At 42.4% G+C, this 20014-nt stretch overlaps 1 protein-coding gene across 1 annotated transcript in view; it reads left to right on the top strand.

Annotated features, from left to right (window-relative positions):
• Positions 1-20014, top strand: part of LOC102440557 (serine/threonine-protein kinase DCLK1) — a 518233-nt gene that overhangs the window by 49360 nt on the left and 448859 nt on the right. The gene's annotated exons all lie outside the window — the stretch shown is intronic.

The following is a 20014-nucleotide window of genomic DNA, read 5'->3' as shown; positions in this document are numbered from 1 at the left end:
TGGCCCACAGACAACTACACAGAAAGATAAGGTTCACGTCTGGTGAGCACAGTGGCGGTGGCAGGAGCCTCTCGTGCCTCCGTGGCAATGCTAAGGAGCAGCGTGCCGAGTGGTAAAAAGCAGCGAGCAGGTGGGCGGTAAGGAGCGAGGGGTCCCAGACTGCGAGAGGGATTTCCAACGGCTTAGGCCCGTTCCCATGGGCCTGGCAGGGGACACTGGAGTGGAGGTCCCCCCCCCCCCGTGCCCTTTTACATTCAGGGATTGAGCTGAATTCACTTTGGGGGAGGCCTGGCAAGGGTGACAGGTGTCACAGATGGAAGGATGGAGAATGGAGAGGCGGACACTCTGCTCAGTCCCTCCCTGGGTGGGGTCAGGCAGATGAAGGCTGGCCAGCCCGCCCCACAATTCGATGAGATAGCGTCCCATGGGGAACGGGCCTAAGCCTGCAGGTCGACATCCCCTGAGGGGTCCTGGACTGCGAGAGGGTGCAGGCTGGGCTGTGTGACCCCCCTGCTCCCAGTGCATGAATTTTGTGCACCAGGCCTCTAATTGGTGTATAAAAAAGCCATAGATTTCTGGGTGTTAATATTGCTACATTGCCAAATTCATTTATTAAGTCTAATAGTTTATTGGTGGAATCTTTAAGGTTTTCTATGTGCAGTATCATGTCATCTGTGAATAATGACAGTTTTATTTCTTCTTTTTCAATTTGGATGCCTTTTATTTCTTCTTCTTGTCTGATCGCTGTGGCTAGCACTTCCAGTTCTATGTCGAACAGGAGTGGTGAGAGTGGGCATCCCTGTCTTGTTCCTGTTCTTAGGGGAAATGGTTTTAGTTTTTGCCCATTGAGTATGATGTTGGCTGTAGGTTTGTCATACAGGCCTTTTATTATGTTGAGGTATTATCCCTCTATTCCCAATTTGCTAAGAGTTTTTATCAAGAAAGGGTTTTGGATTTTGTCAGATGCTTTTTCTTCATCGATTGATATGGTTATGTGATTTTTGTCTCTCAATTTGTGTATGTGATGTATCACATTTATGGATTTGCAGATATTGTACCATCCTTGCATCCCCGGAATAAATCCCACTTGGTCATGGTGTATATCTTTCTACTGTAATGCTGGATCCAATTTGCTAGAATTTTGTTGAGGATTTTACATTCTATGCTCATCAGGGATATTGGCCTGTAGTTCTCTTTCTTTGTGGTGTCTTTGTCTGGTTTTGTTATTAGGGTAATTCTGGCTTCATAGAAAGAGATTGGAAGTGTTCCTTCCTCTTGAATCTCTTGAATTTTTTGGAATAGTCTATCAGGAGTATAGGTTTTAGTGTTTCTTTGAATGTTTGGTAGAACTCCCCTTTAAATCTGTCTGGACAAGGGCTTTTGTTTGCTGGAAGATTTTTGATTACTGCTTCAGTTTCATCATAGTTATTGGCCTATTCAGGTTTTTTTATTTTATATTTTTCCTGATTGAGTTTTGGAAGCTTGTATTTTTCTAAGAATATGTCCATTTTGTGTAGGTTGTCCAGTTTGTTGGAGTAGAGTTGTTTGTAGTATTTTTTTTTTTTTACTATCCTTGTATTTCTGTGGGGTCTGTTGTTACTTCACCTCTTTCATTTCTGATTTTGCTTACTTGGGTCCTCTCTCTTTGTTTCTTGGTGAGCCTGGCTAGAGGTTCATCAATCTTGTTTATCCTTTCAAAGAACCAGCTCTTGGTTTTATTGGTCTTTTGTATTTTTTTTGTCTCTATGTCATTTGTTTCCACTCTGATCTTTATTATTTCCTTCCTTCTGCTTACTCCAGGCTTTTCTTGTTGCTATCTTTCTAATTCTTTAAATTGTAGGGTTAGATAATTTATTACCAGTTATTCTTGTTTTTTTGAGGTAGGCCTGTAGAGCTATGAACTTCCCTCTCAGGACTGCTTTCACTGTGTCCCATAGATTTTGGATTGTTGTGTTTTCATTGTCATTCATTTCCAGGATGTTTTTAATTTCTTCTTTGATCTCTTTGGTAACCCAATTATTGTCTAATAGCATGCTATTTAGCCTTCAAGTGTTTGATTTTTTTTCATTGCTTTTATTATAGTTGATTTTGAAGTTAATGCCATTGTGATCTGAGAGGATGCTTGATATGATTTCTATCTTCTTGAATTTGAAGAGACTTTTCCTGTATCCCAATATGTGGTTGATCTTTTAAAATGTCCCATGTGCACTTGAGAAGAATGTATATTTTGTAGCTTTGGGGTGAAATGTTCTGAAGATGTCTATTAATTCCATCTGATCTAGTGAGTCATTTAGAATTGATGTTCCTTTGCTGGTTTTTTGTTTAGAGGATTTATCCAGTGGTGTCAATGGGGTATTAAAGTCCCGTACTATGACTGTATTTCTGTTGATCTCTCCCTTGATATCTTCCAGTAGTTTTTTTATGTATTTAGGTGCTCCTGTATTTGGTGCATATATGTTTACCAGAGTTATATCCTCTTGTTGAATTTCTCCCTTTAGTATTATGAAGTGGCCTTCATTATCTCTAGTTATGGCCTTCACTTTGAGGTTTATTTTGTCAGATATATGTATTGCTACCCCAGCTTTTTTTTTTTCATTTCTATTCACCTGAAAAATTTTTTCCCATCCCTTTACTACCTGTCTGTGTGAGTCCTTTGTTCTGAGGTGGGTCTCTTATAGGCAGAAGATATATGGGTCATGTTTTCTTATCCATTCAGCTACCCTATGTCTTTTGGTTGGAGCATTCAATCCATTCACGTTTAAGGCTATTATTGGTAGGTACTTGTTTGTCAACATTTTTATTTTTTATGCCTGTGTTCCTTCTTCCCTTCTTATTTCTTCTTTTTACAACAGTCCCCTTAGTGTTTCTTGCATTTGTGGCTTGGTGGTAATAAACCCCCTATGGCCTTTTTTGTTTATGAAGCTCCTTATTTCACCTTCAATTTTGAATGATATTTTTGCTGGATATAGTATTCTTGGATTTAGTCCCTTGCTCTGCATGACTTTGTATATTTCATTCCATTCCCTTCTGGCCTGATGTGTTTCTGTTGAGAAATCAGTTGATAGTCTAATGGGAGATCTCTTATAGGTAACTTTCTGTCTCTCTCTGGCAGCCTTTAAGATTCTTACTTTGTCGTTGGTGTTTGCCAATTTAATTATGATGAGTCTTGGTGTCGGTCTCTTTTGGGTTCATCTTGTTTGAGACTCTGTGTGCTTCTTGAACTATTGTGAGTTTTTTCTTCCCAATATTAGGAAGTTTTCTGTCATTATTTCTTCAAACAGGTTCTCTATTCCATGCTCCACTTCCTCTCCTTCTGGAACCCCTGTTATGCAGATGTTGTTTCATTTCATGTTGTCCCAAAGCTCCCTTAGGCTCTCCTCCTGTATTTTAAGTTTTTTGTTTTTTGAGTTGCTGCTCTGCTTGGGTGTTTTTTTCCCACCTTGTCTTCTAGCTCACTGATGTGTACCTCAGCTTCTTCTAGTCTACTGTTTATGCTTTGTATTGTGTTCTTTATTGTAGCTATGTCATTCTTCATTTCTCCTTGGTTCTTCATTTCCTCTTGATTCTTACACATATTGTTGAATTTGTCTTCCATCCTTTTTAGCACCCTTATGGCCATTGCTCTGAATTCTTTCTCTGATAAATTGCTTGCCTCTATTTCGTTTACTTCCTTTTCTGGTGATCCCTCCTTTTCTTTCATATGGGGGCTGTTTCTTTGTCTTCACATTTTTGCTCCTCTCAGAGTGTCTGGTTATGTGGCTCACTCTCTACCACATTGACCAAAAGGCACAAAATACAACTCAACAAGACACGACACAGAGGGAACAAATCACAAATATATTAACGACACCAATGACCCCAATAAAGATGACCGCCAGAGAAAAGAGAATTAGGGGAGAGAAAAGAGTGCAAAAATGATATTGAGAAAAGGAAAAAAAAGGTAAGATAGAAAAGAAGAAGAGAAAAAAAGAAGGGGAAAATATATATGGGGAGAAAACTCCACAAAACAAACAAATTAACCACAAAATGCAAACAACAAACACCCAGAAAAAAAGGGAGGAACTGAATCTGAAGAGGCAGAGCTTATTTCCAGAAGGTAAGTTAAAGTAATTTAATGAATGGGGGAATGGCCATGGTTCAGTATAGAGGAGGTAGAAAGAGAATGATTGGATAAGAAGAAAAGTGAAAAACAAAACCATAAAAAAAACTATAAAGTAAAAAATAAATGATGAAAAAAGTTCCCCTTTCTTTAACATATATATATATATATATATATATATATACACACACACACACACACACACACATATACACACACATCTATTTTTGGAAAAGGAGAATAGAGGGAAAATAGGCTTGTGTTTGGTGACTGAAACTATTTAAGCAATTAGGAGAAGAAGAGAGCAAGTGAAGAGATGAAAAACAAAAGTGTAAAAAAATTGTCTAGTGAAGAAAGAGAAAAGAGAAGGGTGCATGGACTTGGAGCAGGGGAGAGGAAATTAGATATATGAGTAAGCCAACAGAGACTGCTGTAACAGTAACGTGTCAGTAAAGCAGATAAAGAAGTTCAATTTTTAACAATGGGTAAAAAGAAAGGAGAGAGAAAAACTAAAGCAGGAATAGGAGAAGAGAAACAGGATGAAAAACAGAGAAGTAAGGAAGAAAAGGTTGGCAAAAAAGAAAAAAAAATGAGATAAAATAAAATAACAATACAAAATAAAAATAGAATGAGGAATACTAATCCAAAAAAAATAAAGGTTAAAAAATAAAATTAGCCCTAACCGGTTTGGCTCATTGGATAGAGCGTCAACCTGCGGATTGAAAGGTCCCAGGTTCAATTCCGGTCAAGGGCATGTACCTTGGTTGCGGGCACATCCCCAGTAGGGAGTGTGCAGGAGGCAACTGATCAATGTTTCTCTCTCATCGATGTTTCTAACTCTCTATCCCTCTCCCTTCCTCTCTGTAAAAAATCAATAAAATATATTTAAAAAAATAAAATTAAATAAAGAAAAAAATTTTCCCTTTTCTTTAAGTAAAATATAAAAAATAAAAAATTGAAGTAGTGAACTGTCATTCATGTCAACTGAGTTTTAATGTCCCATGGGGGCTGGTTTAAAACCCCTCTCTATTGCTTTGTCTGCAATAGGGGGGAACAGAAGGACATCTGCAATACTTTCCACAATAAATATAACTTTTTAAAATTATGTAATGGTAAAAAAAATACTACATAAAACTAGCTTTTAAAGTACCAATTTTATTAATATAGCTGCACCAATTTTATTTATATAGCTGCATGAAGGAAACTAAATCAATGAATAATTAGAAATCTTTTACCTTTGGTTCAGGGATCCCTTAAATCCCAAGTGAGCCTGGGAGACTGTGACCTCGAGGATCATACTGTGCATTCTTATCACCCTGTTGAGAGGAGGCCTGCCCCCCACCAGAGAATGTAGCAAAGAAAAAAAAAAGAATAAATATTGGAAAATAACTTTTCATCTGTGCCTTATCTTATCTTCATCTCTCTCCCTCTTAGCTGAACCTCTCCTGTCCACCAGTAACCCATACACTTTTGGGCACTTTATCAACAGATATTTGATCAAGTATTGGTGATAATATAAAGTTGCAGCCTGTAAAAGAAAATACTTGAACATGAAAAATAATAATGTGGTTTCAGGTAAATCAGAACTCCCCAGGATGGAGGGAACCTGGGAGTGATGTGAACAAGCTGTGGAGAAGTCAGAGTCTTAAGGCCAGTTGGTTGGAATGGATGATTTAAGGAGAACACTATGGGGGAAAGTTTGGATGGGGGCACAGGTGAGGAAGACCTTGATACCAAGATAAAGAGGCAGTGGTAAGAAAGAGACTGGAAGCTAAGGTGCCCTGCAATCTAGGTAGGCACAAGCTGTTGAAGGCCTGAACAATGAGTTGGAAGCAGTATAGGGTGAAAACCTGAGGGACATTGCAAAGGAAGAATTGCTAAGACTTCATAACAGACACACTGTAGGGGATAGAAAAGATGGAACAAATAAATGACTCTAAAGCTATTGGATTCCTCATCTAGTGCTTCTATTTACAGGGAGACAAACCTATGGTCCCTCTCTATACTGCTTCCTTTTATCTTTTCCTTTCTCCTTTTTTTTGAGCTTTTTTTCCCCTTAATTTGAGCTTTTGATTTGTGTGAGATAATTTTACTTTTCTTCTTATCTGATTTTTTTCACTTATAGGAAATTATATTCCTGACTTTTACTTGTGCTTTCTTCTACAATAGGTATTCTCCAGGATTCTTCATTTTGTCCTGGGCAATACATTTTCAAACTAGTGAAGTGTTTCCCAACTGATGGTTCTGGAGTCCATGCATGAATTCCAGTAATGACATTTTTAAAATATGTTTTAGAAACTACAGTTATATTACAGTTTTGAAGCACTGTTATTATTTATGTCCCTTATTCAATAAGGCTTAATTATCAATCTACACTAATAAAAGATAAACATGCAAATTGACCGAACCTTTGCTACAGCTTAAGCCATACCCATCAGCCAATCAAAGCGACTATATGCAAATTAACACAACCAAGATGGCGGCCGGCAGCCATGGAGCTGGAGCAAGCAGGAGGCTTGGTTGCCCCAGTGATGGAGGAAGCCAAGCTTCCCGCCTGCCGAGGCTGGCTCTGAGCTCCACTCAAGGCAACAAAGTTTCAATTATAGAAGATAAATAAACCCCAGATAACTGCTTTCAGCCGGCCGTGGCCACAGAGCTGGAGCGAGAGGCGGCTTGGGTTGCCTCTGGTGATGGAGGAAGCCAAGCTTCCCGCCAGCCCTGGCCGGCTCTGAGCGCCACTCAAGGCTACAAAGTTTCAATCATAGAAGGTAAATAAATCTCAGAATTAAAAAAAAAAAAAAAAGAAAAAAAAGGAGAGGCTGGGAGCTTCTCTTGCTGGGGGGCTTGGCCAGCCTGAAAACGGCCCTCAGCCCCTCACCCAGACTGGCCAGGAACCCCAGTGGAGACCCCCCACCCTAAAGGGGGTGTGGCCAGCCTGAAAACAGCCATCAGCCCCTCACCCAGGCTGGCCAAACCTCCATGGGGTGAGGGTCCCCACTGGGGGGAGCTTGACCAGCCTGCAAACAGCCATCAGCCCCTCACCCAGGCTGGCCAGGCACCCCAGTGGGGACCCCCACCATAAAGGGGGTGCAGGCAGCCTGAAAACAGCCCTCAGCCCCTCATCCAGGATGGCCAGGCACCCCAGCGGGACCCCCACCCTGATTCAGACACCCTTCAGGGCAAACCAGCCGGCCCCCACCCGTGCACCAGGCCTTTATCCTATATAATAAAAGGGTAATATGCAAATTGACCCTAACAGCAGAATAACTGGGAATGACTGGTCACTATGACACACAATGACCACCAGGGGGCAGACACTCAATGCAGGAGCTGTCCCCTGGTGGTCAGTGTGCTCCCACAGAGGGAGCTCTGCTCAGCCACAAGCCAGGCTGATGGCTGCCAGCACAGCGGTGGTAGGGGGAGCCTCTCCCGCCTCCTCAGCAGCACTAAGGATGTCCAACTGCAGCTTAGGTCTGCTCCCTGCTGGTAAGTGGACATCCCTTGAGGGCTGCCGGGCTGCCAGAGGGATGTCTGACTGCCAGCTTGGGCCCGATCCCCCAGGGAGCGGGCCTAAGCCAGCAGGTGGACATCCTCCGAGGGGTCCCAGACTGCAAGAGATCATAGGCCGGGCTGAGGGACCTCCCTGAGTGCACAAATTTTTGTGCACCGGGCCTCTAGTGATGTTAATAATACCTTTCTACCTAAAGCCACTCTTTTTCTTGAATTTTCTTATTTTCAAGATCTCTTTTATTCAGTTCATGCTAATTTTTGTGGCCTGGACTATTGATGAATCTGCATGGAATATTTAGAAGACAGAATTTATAGAATTTAGTATTTGATTGGATGTGGGGAAGGAGACAGAAAACTGAAGAAAATGAAAAGTAAAGAAAAGGCATCTCAGATGAATGAGCATATGCCTAGTGCACTATGTGGAAAGTGGTGATATTAAAAAGTAAACAATATAATATAACAACTGCTAACATGTATTCAGTAATTTTCTTTGTGCTAGGAGCTATGTTAAGCACTTCATATGCACTATAAAATTGTATCCTAACACCAGCCCTATATGGTAAGTTCCATATTTTCTCTTTTACAGATGAGGAAATGTAGAGGGATTATATATGTTCATTATAAATGTAAATAATTCAGAAGCCAGAACTCTTACATATTATTGCTTTCCAGTGGGAAATTGAAGCAGGTTTGGAGTTGTGTATAGTCAACAGGATTCATACTGCTAAATAATTAAACAAAATACAGACTGACTGTAGAGTATTGGAAAGTAGGAAAGATAGTGGGATGGTGAAAGGACATTCTAGACTAAAGGATCAGCATGGAATAGTGACCTTGGGTAAGAAAGCATATGGATTGGTCTAAAATGACAATAGGTATATATGAGAGGGGTAGTGTCCAGGACATAGGAAATAGAAAGATTGAAAAATATGGAAAAGTAGGTGGAAAATGATGCCAGTAGTAGGGGGAATGGATAGATATTGGTGAGAGTGGAAGGGAGGATACACGTTATTAAGACATAGCAATCTTCTTAATGTCAACTTTGACTACTTTATCATAAGAATCATATCACCCTGGAAGTGGTGGCTACTTTCTTTATCTCATATATTGACTCATATATTATATATATATATTACACACACACACACACACACACCCCTCTGGGGTACTGTGGTTGAAAGAAATTTTCTAGACTAACTTTATAAACATATAGAGAAGCAGACATGTTTTTTTCTGAAAGTTGGGTTGTCATTTTCTATTTTTATGGCCAAATGTAGATTGAAAGTTGTAGGTCAGGCAGTTGTTACATATATGTGCCAGTGCACTAGGCACTGAGAATGCAAACCTGAGTAAAGCATACCTCCTGTCCTGAGACACTCATAGTACAGGACAGGAGACAGAAGATTCAACAAATGATTTCAATGCCATGTGCTAAGTACTGTGACAGCAAAACAAAAAGAGGGACTGGCTACTGGTGTGGGGTGGAGTAGAGCCTGGAAAGTAAAGCCAATAAGACCATTATTGAGCTCTGCTGCTGTTTTGCTAAGTTGCACACCAGAAACCTGAGCATCATTCTGTCATCTTTCTTTTCCCTGCAATGCCCCCTTATCCAGTGAATCCCTCTGTGACTCAACCAATCAGCCTCAGAGTTGCTTTGGGAATCCAGTTCCCCTTCTCTGTGGGTGTGCTCCATATCCTAAACTAGAGCAGACATTCCTCAGCTGGTCCCTTTGTTTTCTTTCTCTTTGCCCTTAAACCCATCCTCCATGCTGCCTCCAGAGGACTCTAAGACACAGAACTAATTAGGTTACCATCCCTCATTTCATCCCAGAATGGCATATAAAACCCTCCAAGATGTAGACCCTTCTCCCTTTTCATTCTCAATTCTTGCCTTCATTTCCCCTAGTGTGTGCCTAAATCCCAGTTCTTCAATGGCTGTTTCTAACCCCAAGTGTCTTTGTGGCTCTATTCTCTCTGCCTGAAATGCCCGCACCCTCACCCCCAAGCCATCTTCTTGAGGACTCCTCTTCCAAGACTTGACTCCCTGGAGTATTTAGACAACTGCCTTGTAAATAGAGGAACAGGCAGCTCATAGGCCCAACGTCTCACACAGTGAGACTTTTTATCCTGAAAACCTTGAATGTCCAGACCTAAAGACAACTATTTTCTTTTTTGTCTTTATCCTTCATCAGACCAATGAATGCTAAATATTTTTCCTTATCATAGCAGTAAACCTACAACTGTATGTCACCCCCTTTTGAAGTAAAGCTTGCCTTATAGTTCATTGTAGGGTATCGCACAGCTTATTAGGTAAAGTGAATTAAATTTTAGAAATAGTAATAGGTTGTCAACATGATGCTCATCTCCACAAAGCACATAGCACATAGCACATTTAGGGATTGTAGTAATTGAAAACACACAATCTGAGTTATGAACACTTGTTAATTCTCTCAAGTTGACGTCAGTAATGATTAGTCATCAGCAGAGTGAAAAGCTTTGGCTCCCTCATGCAGCCAAGTGGAGATCAAAGTGTCATCCATCTTTACCACTAGCTATTGTTAGAGTCACTCATATTCCAGACAAAACAAGATTTTGTTTTGTATTTGAAATGTTGAAGAGAAAAAAAATCTAATATGGCTAGATGTTATTGGAGGCAAGAGTCAGTGCCTCAGAAACAAAAAAGGAGTTAGAGGCATTAAATTTCCAGAACATCCTGTTGTATGTTTCTTTGTACAGGGAAAAGAAAGAAAAAAGCAGGTGTTTTTGCCAGAGAATTGAGGTAGAAAGAGGAAAGTGATGGGAAACTGGAAACAAACAGGAACATTTGAGAAATGTACAGGCTAGTATCCATTCGATGAGGGCATAGGAAAACACATATACAAATTGACTTGGAACAAGATTTTGTTTCCAAAAGTAATTAGAGTTATGTTAACTGCATAAAGCACACCAGGGAACACTTGTGTTTCTATGTAGCTGAAACATTGGCCCATTTCTCTTGGGTCACCCAACTATTTATAATGTAGAGGTTTTCTGGTCAAGCAGGGACAAGTTTACTTATCTGTTCATCAATATATGAGATTACACAGAAAAGGAGTATTTTGAAATAGGCCAGAAATTAGACCTATTGGAGATATTAGAAAAATATATTAAAACCTACTCCTGAATCATATTAATGATTCTGGTAAAAGCTATTTTAAACTAATGTCAGACTTTTTAAATTCCAAACTTGCATAAACAAGTAGCACCAATGATGGTAAGTAGACTGATAATGTTTTTTAATACAAAATGCAATTTATTTCTTCTACTGGTTATTGATATTTTATGTATTTTTAAAAAAGTATTCAGCCCTGACCAGTTTGGTTCAGTGGGTAGAGCACTGGCCTGTGGACTGAAGGGTCCTGGGTTCATTTCCAGTCAAGGGCATGTACCTTGGTTGCGGGCACATCTCCAATAGGGGGTGTGTAGGAGGCAGCTGTTTCTCTCATTGATGTTTCTAACTCTCTATCCTTCTCCCTTCCTCTCTGTAAAAAATCAATAAAATATATATTTAAAAAAGTATTCATAAAAATGTAGAATCCATGGGGACATTTTGAAATAGAGATTAGAGGTGAGAGGGAATAGAATGTGCTGAGCACATGATTGCCCTAGTAAGCTAGGCTAAGACTAATAAGCATTCTCAAGTTATTATGAGCTAAGATTTAAATGGAAATGTAGTTGTCATGGGGCTGATTAGCAATAGAATAAAGTTTTGGTGTTGTTTTTTATACATTTTTATTGATTTCAGAGAGGAAGGGAGAGGGAGAGAGAGATAAAAACATCAATGATGAGAGAGAATAATTAATCGGCTGCCTCCTGCATGCCCCACAGTAGGAACCGAGCCTGGAACCCCGGCATGTGCCCTTGACTGGAATTGAACCTGGGAACTTCAGTCTGCAGGCTGATGCTCTACCCACTGAGCCAAACCAGCTAAGGTATAGAATAAAATTTTTAGGTTTGTCAAGAGCTAGAGATCTTTTTTTCCTGCACTTATGTTAAGGTTCTGCTTCCTCAGAATCTCCAGGTGCCTCTGGGAACTCTTGCCTGTCCCTCAGACTCACCTGGCCAGTTCTCCTCCTCTCAGTTCGTCTTCTGGGACACAGTCTGCCCTGCCTTCTTGCAGGGCACATTTTGCCATCTTACATTTTGCCTTCCAATGCTCGTTCTTCTCTAATATGGAAAGGAGTCAGTCCTTTTATTCCCCCCTTCAGGGGGCTGCTCCTAACATTCGGAGCCAAGTGCCTCAGGCTGTGCGGCAGTGCCCACTCACCTGCCCACAATGGAGCTGTCCTTCATCTGGTATGCTCATTCCTCCCTGGACATAGGCCCGAAACCTCAGACCCTCATCTCTAAGTAAAAGGAAGTTTCCTAAAAGCAAACACTGTCGGCAGAGCTGCGCCCCATCTAAAACACCATTTAGTTACTGTGCAGGGCAGCTCATACGTCGTAATAATGAATCCCCATTCCTGAGCAGATCATTTGCTTTACTTCTCAATAACCACAGGGTCCTTAAAAAGTGTTTTCCACCGTATGTCAGTGATCAGTCTGCAAAGGTGAATTTGTGTCTTTAATTCTGAAGAAATGGGAAAACCATGTGTAACTTCACCATTTTCCCACATCACATTACAAATATATATATTGTTCAGACCCAGCCAAAGCATTCTTTCCACATGGCACCCTGGTACTACACAAGGACCACCCTAAAATTTTTGCTGAAAACAAGAACCACAGATTTTGTGTTTTTTGCTCACTGGTCTCTGACCACCTTCACTGTCCTCTCCTGGTTTCCCCGGGGAGCTTTGTCATCATCCCAAATGGAGCTGGGAGAAGGGTGTGTTCTCAGCACTATAGGTGTTTCTGGTATTAAGGATTCAGTTTGTCCTTGCCTACCCCAAACCAAGACCCTCCTATGTTGGAAAAGAGTAAGGAGGAGAGAAGCATCAATGTTGGCCTCCAGAAAGCTTCTCAGTTGGAAAAAGGAATCAATATCATTAGAGAACCTCCTGTGTGCAGCAGTCTATGTGGCCTTGCTTTCCAGTTACATCTTTACATGTCTGTATCTGTCCTTAGGCTCCAAATGTCTTACAGTCAGAGGATGGTCTTTCTTTCCATGTTTCTGTGCCCACCAATGATTGCCTCTAGAAGATGCTCAGAAATTGATTATCAACTGAATGCCTAATACCATCACCAGCTCCGTTAATTGCATCATGGGCTAAGGGATCAGAGTTCCTTTACCAGGGCTTATTTTCCTTGTAGGGACACCTTTGCTGAAAGATCAATTCCCTGTTTTGTGACAAATTTAGACAGACATGCACATAGTTCCTATCACTTAGAGTGTCTTAAAAGCTGTCAAGGAAACAATGCATTTCCAGCTTGAAGTGGAAGGCATCAAGGTCATCTTCTGTAGACTTCTCTGGGGACTGATACTTTCTCCTCATGTGCTTTATCCCAGGGGATCCAGGTTGTACAGTTTGGACTCAAGAGGGCTAGTGCAAGTAGTATTTTAAGTCACAGGAACAGTTCCTGACAATAACTTGGTTTGTTGATGAAACTAATTAAATAATGCTAATAACTGGCAAATAGTGATAGCAGATGGCGAAAGTTACCCTGGCTGCGGAGTTGAATGGGAAAGAAGAAAACAGGGGAAGAGGATCTAACTATAGCTGATGAAGGGTGATCATTGTATATCTCATGTGGATAATAATAATTTTAATTAAAAGTGTTGAACCTGAGTGGCATAAGATTTGGTTTGTGATGAGATTTTTCTTTACCTATTTCTTCACAAAATTAATATATTTCATTCCTTGGTAACTATTTGAGGATAAACAATATGCACATGAATTGGTCTATGTTGAGTTCTTGTCTGTCTATTCAAAGTTAGCAAAACACCAACAAAATAGGACTCCAAAGAAAGAATGAAGGGACATCTTCAGGAGTTAGTGCCATAGCACTCTTGAGATGCCCATTGTGCTGATCTCACCTGGACCTTTTTGATGCTTCTGTAGCAGCAGCCAGCTTACCATGCTTACTGGCAGATTGTAGCTTTCTTGGTTTACCTCAACTGTAACTTCATTTGGTAACATTTAGGATATTGGTAGTTGCTTCCTCAGTTACAAAGAAGAGTGTGCAATAACTTAGGGGCTTGATGTCTGATTGACAGTTGGTAGGATAAATTATGGCAAACCTGAGCAGTCATGGGTTGAAGCTTTAAAGTTTATTTTTTGACTTTTATCTCTTGGGGTCAGTTGTACAGATCTGGCTTCTGACCTTTGTTTATCATTAGTAAGTTTCACCTTTACTGAAGCATTTTCAGAATATGTGCAGTATGGTTTTTTTCATAGTGAAAAAACTCTTTCTATCCATTATATAAATTATGGAAAAAGGTTTAGAAAACACCACAACAAATTGACAAGAGATGTTACCTCTGAGAAAGAAAATGGGATTGAAGTCTATAAAGGGTTCATTTGCTTTATATAATACTAGAGGCCCGGTGCACAAAAATTTGTGCACTCGAGGGGGTCCCTCAGCCCGGCCTGTGCCCTCTCACAGTCTGGGACCCCTCAGGGGATGGCCACCTGATGGCTTAGGCCCGATCCCTGGGGAATTGGGCCTAAGCTGGCAGTCAGACATCCCTCTGGCAGCCCGGCAGCCCTCGGAAGATGTCCACTTGCCAGCGGGGAGCAGGCCTAAGCTGCAGTTGGACATCCTTAGTGCTGCTGAGGAGGCGGGAGAGCCTCCCACCACCACCGCTGTACTGGCAGCCGTCAGCCTGGGTTGTGGCTGAGCAGAGCTCCCCTGTGGGAGTGCACTGAACACCAGGGGGCAGCTCCTGCATTGAGCATCTGCTCCCTGGTGGTCAGTGTGTGTCATAGCGACCAGTCATTCCCAGTCTTTCTGCTGTTAAGGTCAGTTTGCATATTACCCTTTTATTATATAGGAGTGCCTGGCCATCCTGGGTGAAGGGCTGAGGGCCGTTTGCAGGCTGGCCACAGCCCCTTCAGGGTGGGGGGTCCTGTTGGGGTGCCTGGCCAGCCTGGATGAGGGGCTGTTGGCTGTTTGCAGGCTGGCCACAACCCCCAGCCACCCATACTCCCAGTGGAGGCTGGCTGGAAGCAGGTATCTGGGATTTATTTGTCTTCTATAATTGAAACTTTGTTGCCATGAGCGGAGGCCACAGCCAGCTCAGGGCAGGCGGGAAGCTTGGCTTCCTCCATAGCCCAGGCAACCAAGCCTCCTGCTTACTCCAGGTCTGTGGTTGCCGGCCGCCATCTTGGTTGGGTTAATTTGCATATAGTCACTCTGATTGGCTGATGGGCGTGGCTTAGGGCATAGCAAAGGTATGGTCAATTAGCATCTTTGTCTTTTATTAATGTAGATTCCTTGTTTTTACAATATAAATGTATTTTTAGTGTAAAGGTAAAATGTAAAAGTGTCCAAAGACAACTTTTAGAGCGCATAGGCTTTTGTTTCAAATTTCTCCTACAGGGGAAAAAAAAAAAGAGTCAGTGTTTTTATTTATATAATTGTGAGATAAAAATCATTATTTAAAAATATTGATAAAAATAATACTTTGGGAGTCCTCAGGCATATTTATAGTATCTAAGTTTATCTCAAAGTGGGAACTTAAAGAAAGCATCAGTTATTACTAATTTATCTTTGACAATTGCTTTTTTCAGCAGATACAAACAAATTTGCAGGGTAGTTTTGTTTTCAATGTCGCAAAATGTAAAGGGAGCCCATTGTAGGGGAGAACATATTTGGCAACTGATACAACTGATAAAGGGTTAATATCCAAGATATTTAAGGAACTCATACAACTTAACAAAAGGAAGACAAACAATCTAATTAAAAAATGGGCAAAGGATCTAAATAGACACTTCTCCAAAGGGGACTTATAGATGCCCAAGAGACATATGAAAAAAATGCTCAAAATCACTGATCATTAGAGAGATGCAAATTAAAATGACAACAAGGTATCATCTCACACCTGTCAGAATGACTACCATCAACAAATCAACAAATGAGAAGTGCTGGCAAGGATGTGGAGAAAGGGGAATCTTAGTACACTGACAAATTGTTATCAGAGAAAAGTGTGGATTTCTTTCTTCATTGCTAGTGGGAATGGGGTTCTTGGGGTACTTCTGGAATAAGCATTTCTGGAGGCCCACATGGGAGGATGAGATGTGATAGAAAACTTTATGTTTGTGGAATTACATCTCTTGGTTTCTAAAATCCCATTTCTCTTAATCCAGCCCTGGAAATTGTGCAGTTGGGGTTTCAATAGAGCTGGAAGCAAAGCCAGCATCCAAAATTTCTGTTCCATTGTGGAGCTGGGTCCAGTATATCATTAAGCTAGTTGTGGTCCATTAGTCCATTGTGTAGGATCCACATGGCCATGAGCCATGTGGGCATATGCAGGAGCTTGAGAGCCTGGTACGCCAGGAGTCAACCAAGAGGAACCAGGAGCTCAAGAGAGCAAGAGCACAAGAAGAACAAACTCCTTTGTTTAGGAGATTAAATATCTCAAATCTTCCTGTGCTCTCAGTGGCCATGCCTACTCTGTCCAGGAACCTGTTCCCAGGTGTGACTGACAAACAAGTATCTTCCCTATGTCTCCCAGACTTTACTGGGCATGCATGTATTCTCTCATGTCTAGTCCTTTCCCCCAGCAATCAGTGGGGAATGGGCCTGTGGCTACCTGGAGAATGTCAAACTACAGCTTCCTGACAAAGCTGCACAAAAGGCATGCCTATACTATTTGGCCTTCCTTTTGCTTCTTTCTAGTTATTCATAACTAGATTAATTACAATGGTATCAAAATGACATGTCCAAGTAATTGCCAAAAGAGTAGTGCTGGAGATAAGATTATCTAGAGGAGGCAGATTGCAAGCTTCTCCACCCTCATTAGCTAATGTTTATCCCGTGCATGCTGTTGATAGGATGCTACCAGTTCTCTTCAAATCACTTTGGACTGATAGTATCTTTGTTCTTTGCTCCCGTATACTAAAGCAAATGGAATGTTAAGTTTTTCTTCATAGAATCCTATCTAATAATAGACAAACATGGTAATTAACCATACCTCCGCTATGCTTCCCATTGGCTAATCAGGGTGATATGCAAATTAACTGCCAATCAAGATGGTGGCCAGCAGCCACGCAGCTGAAGTGAACATGAAGCTTGGTTGCCCCGGTGATGGAGGAAGCCAAGGTTCCCCGCCTGCTGCCGCCTGGCTCTGAGCCTGAAAGCAACAGCTCCGAAATGCAACTATGTTTCAATTATAGAAGCTAAACAAACCCCAGAAACCTGCTTTCAGCCAGCCGGCCTCAGAGCTGGAGCCACAACAAAGTTTCAATTACAGAAGGTAAATAAATCCCAGAATAAAAAAAGAAAAAAGAAAAAAAAGAGACTGGGAGCTTCAGTTGCAGGCTTGGCCTGCCTGAAAACAGCCCTCAGCCCCTCATCCAGGCTGGCCAGGCACCCCAATAGGGACCCCCACCCTGAAAGGGGTGCTGGCAGCCTGAAAACAGCCCTCAGCCCCTCATCCAGGCTGGCCACTGGGGACCCCCACCCTGAAGGGGGTGAGGGCAGCCTGAAAACAGCCCTCAGCTCCTCATCCAGGCTGGTCAGGCACCCCAGTGGGGACGCCCACTCGGAAGGGGGTGTGACCAGCTTGAAAACAGCCCTCAGCCCCTCATCCAGGCTGGCCAGGCACCCCAGTGGGGACTCCCACCATGAAGGGGGTGCGGGCAGCCTGAAAACAGCCCTCAACCCCTCATCCATGATGGCCAGGCACCCAAGCGGGACCCCCACCCGATCCGGGACACCCTTCAGGGCAAACCAGCCGACCCCCACCCATGCACCAGGCCTCTATTCTATATAGTAAAAGGGTAATATGCAAATTGACCCTAACAGCTGAACCACTGGAAATGACTGGTCACTATGACACACACTGACCACCAGGGGGCAGACGCTCAATGCACGAGCTGCCCTCTGGTGGTCAGTGAGCTCCCACATGGAGGAGCTCTACTCAGCCACAAGCCAGGCTGATGGCTGCCAGTACAGCGGTGGTGGTGGGAGCCTCTCCTGCCTCCTCAGCAGCACTAAGGATGTCCGACTGCAGCTTAGGTCTGCTCCCCGCTGGCAAGTGGACATCCCCCGTGGGCTGCCGGGCTGCCAGAGGAATGTCTGATTGCCAGCTTAGGCCCAATCCCCTGGGGAGCAGGCCTCAGCCAGCAGATGGTCATCCCCCGAGGGGTCCCAGACTGTGAGAGGGTACAGGCCGGGCTGAGGGACCCCCCCCTCCCAGTGCACAAATTTTTGGTGTGTGAGGTCCCTCTGGCTTGCACTCACTGCGCATGGTCTGTGAGCCCACAGGGTGCCATGTGTCTCACTGTGAGAGAACACCCAGGGTCCCTTGTAAGTTATGGCTGGCGAGGGGGTTTGGGGTGGTGTCCAAGCCCAGTCTGGGTGTTGGGGTTGCTGTGCTCCTTGCCCCTACTGCTTGTCCCTTCAAGATAGTATTGTGTCTGTGCCAGAGCTGTGCCCAGCCTGGGAAGTGCCTATGGCAGTAGCACTCCATAGGAAGTGCCTATGGAGAGCCTGACCCACCAGTCCCTGAGACCCCTGTGAGATTGATATCTCTCTCTCTCTCTCTCTCTCTCTCTCTCTCTCTCTCTCTCTCCCCACACATCCACACACTCCCCTCTTATTCCTTTACTCATTCACATTCTCTCCCTCATTGCTGTCCTGTTGGCCACCATGTTGGGATCCTGTAGTATATTTTTTAATTGAGAAATTATTGACTCAAAACATTGTCCTAGTTTTAGGTGTACAGCATAATGATTTGATAAATGTATATATTGCAAAATGATTAACACAGTAAGTTCAGTTAACATTATCACACATAGTTACAATTTTTTTTCTTATGAGAACTTTTATGATCTCTCAGCAACTTTCAAATACATAATACAGTATCATTAACTGTAGTCACCATGCTGTACATTACATCCCCAGGACTTAATTTTATAACTGCAAGTTTTATCTTTTGACTCCCTTCATACCCCTCTCCCCCATTAATGATCTCTTAACTGATTTCTTTTTGTATATCTCTAGCCATTGATGGAGCATCCTTTCAATGCTTGGAAGAATTTGTTTAAAATTGTGGCAGTTTTAAACTAAATATTCCTGATGGTGTTTTTGGTACTGTGTACTCCATTTCTGAAAACTTAGATTGTCTTCACAACTTCTTTTCTCTACTTATCCTGCCTGTTAAATTCCTAAGGTTTTCTAGAGCCTCATGAACAGCTTCTTTTCATTTTTATTATCACTATCAGTGAATTTAGTCTTAAGCTGCTGCACAACCTCTATTTGCACATGGCTGTCATACCCTTTCCTCTATCAAGGACCTATTGCTATTATCTATTGGGGTTACTGGCTGGGACCTAGGTTCTTCTCATTGCTGCAAAGATTTTAAGGTCAACGAAATTGAAAGTAAAGCAAAATGAGATTTATTGAAGATACACTCCAGTTGAGAGAGACAATGGCCCTGAACTCCTTGGGTTATATAGTTTAAATGAGAGATTTTCTGGGTGGAGACTTTCATTTGCATTCAGGGCTGATTGACAGAAAAGGCTTATATAACTATATTTCTTCTGCACATGCCCTTACCCATAATGCATACAGAAAAACCCACTGGTGTGTGTGTCAAATCCTATATAATAAAAGAGTAATATGCAAATTGACCTAATGGTGGAATGACCAGTCGCTATGATGTGCATTGACCACCAGGGGGCAGACGCTCAATGCAGGAGCTGCCCCCTGGTGGTCAGTGCACTCCCACAGAGGGAGCACTGCTCAGCCAGAAGCCAGGCTCACGGCTGGCGAGCCCAGGGGCAGTGGCGGAAGCCTCTCCCACATCCGCTGCAGGCAGGCGGTAAGGAGCAAGGGGTCCTGGACTGCAAGAGGGCACGGGCTGGCCTGAGGGACCTTCCTTCCCCCCAGTGCACGAATCTCATGCACTGGGCCTCTAGTTTTATTATTATTAGTACAGGACTGTAATGTTAATGTAAGAAACATTTAAACCTATAAAGAATTTTTGTGAGTTTATTTGAGCTAAACTGTTGACAATTTCTGGGAAGCAGAATCTCAACAAATTAGATATGCTCTGGAGAATGGCAGTTTTTCATCTTGTTTTATAAATTACAATCAAAGGAGGAAGCATAAGTGGGTTTTATGAAATTCATTGGTAGTATATTAGGGAGGTGGGAGAAAGCAAATGGGGGAGACCTCTGGGATTGGATAAAAAGTAAAAGGATAGCCCTAGCTGGTTTGGCTCAGTGGATAGAGCGTTGGCCTGCAGACTGAAGGGTT

The sequence above is a fragment of the Myotis lucifugus genome, unplaced genomic scaffold, assembly GCF_000147115.1.
Source record: "Myotis lucifugus unplaced genomic scaffold, Myoluc2.0 scaffold_7, whole genome shotgun sequence".
Classification (NCBI taxonomy): domain Eukaryota; kingdom Metazoa; phylum Chordata; class Mammalia; order Chiroptera; family Vespertilionidae; genus Myotis; species Myotis lucifugus.
Note: the sequence above shows the minus strand (reverse complement) of the source record. Positions and strands in the feature narration are given on the sequence as shown.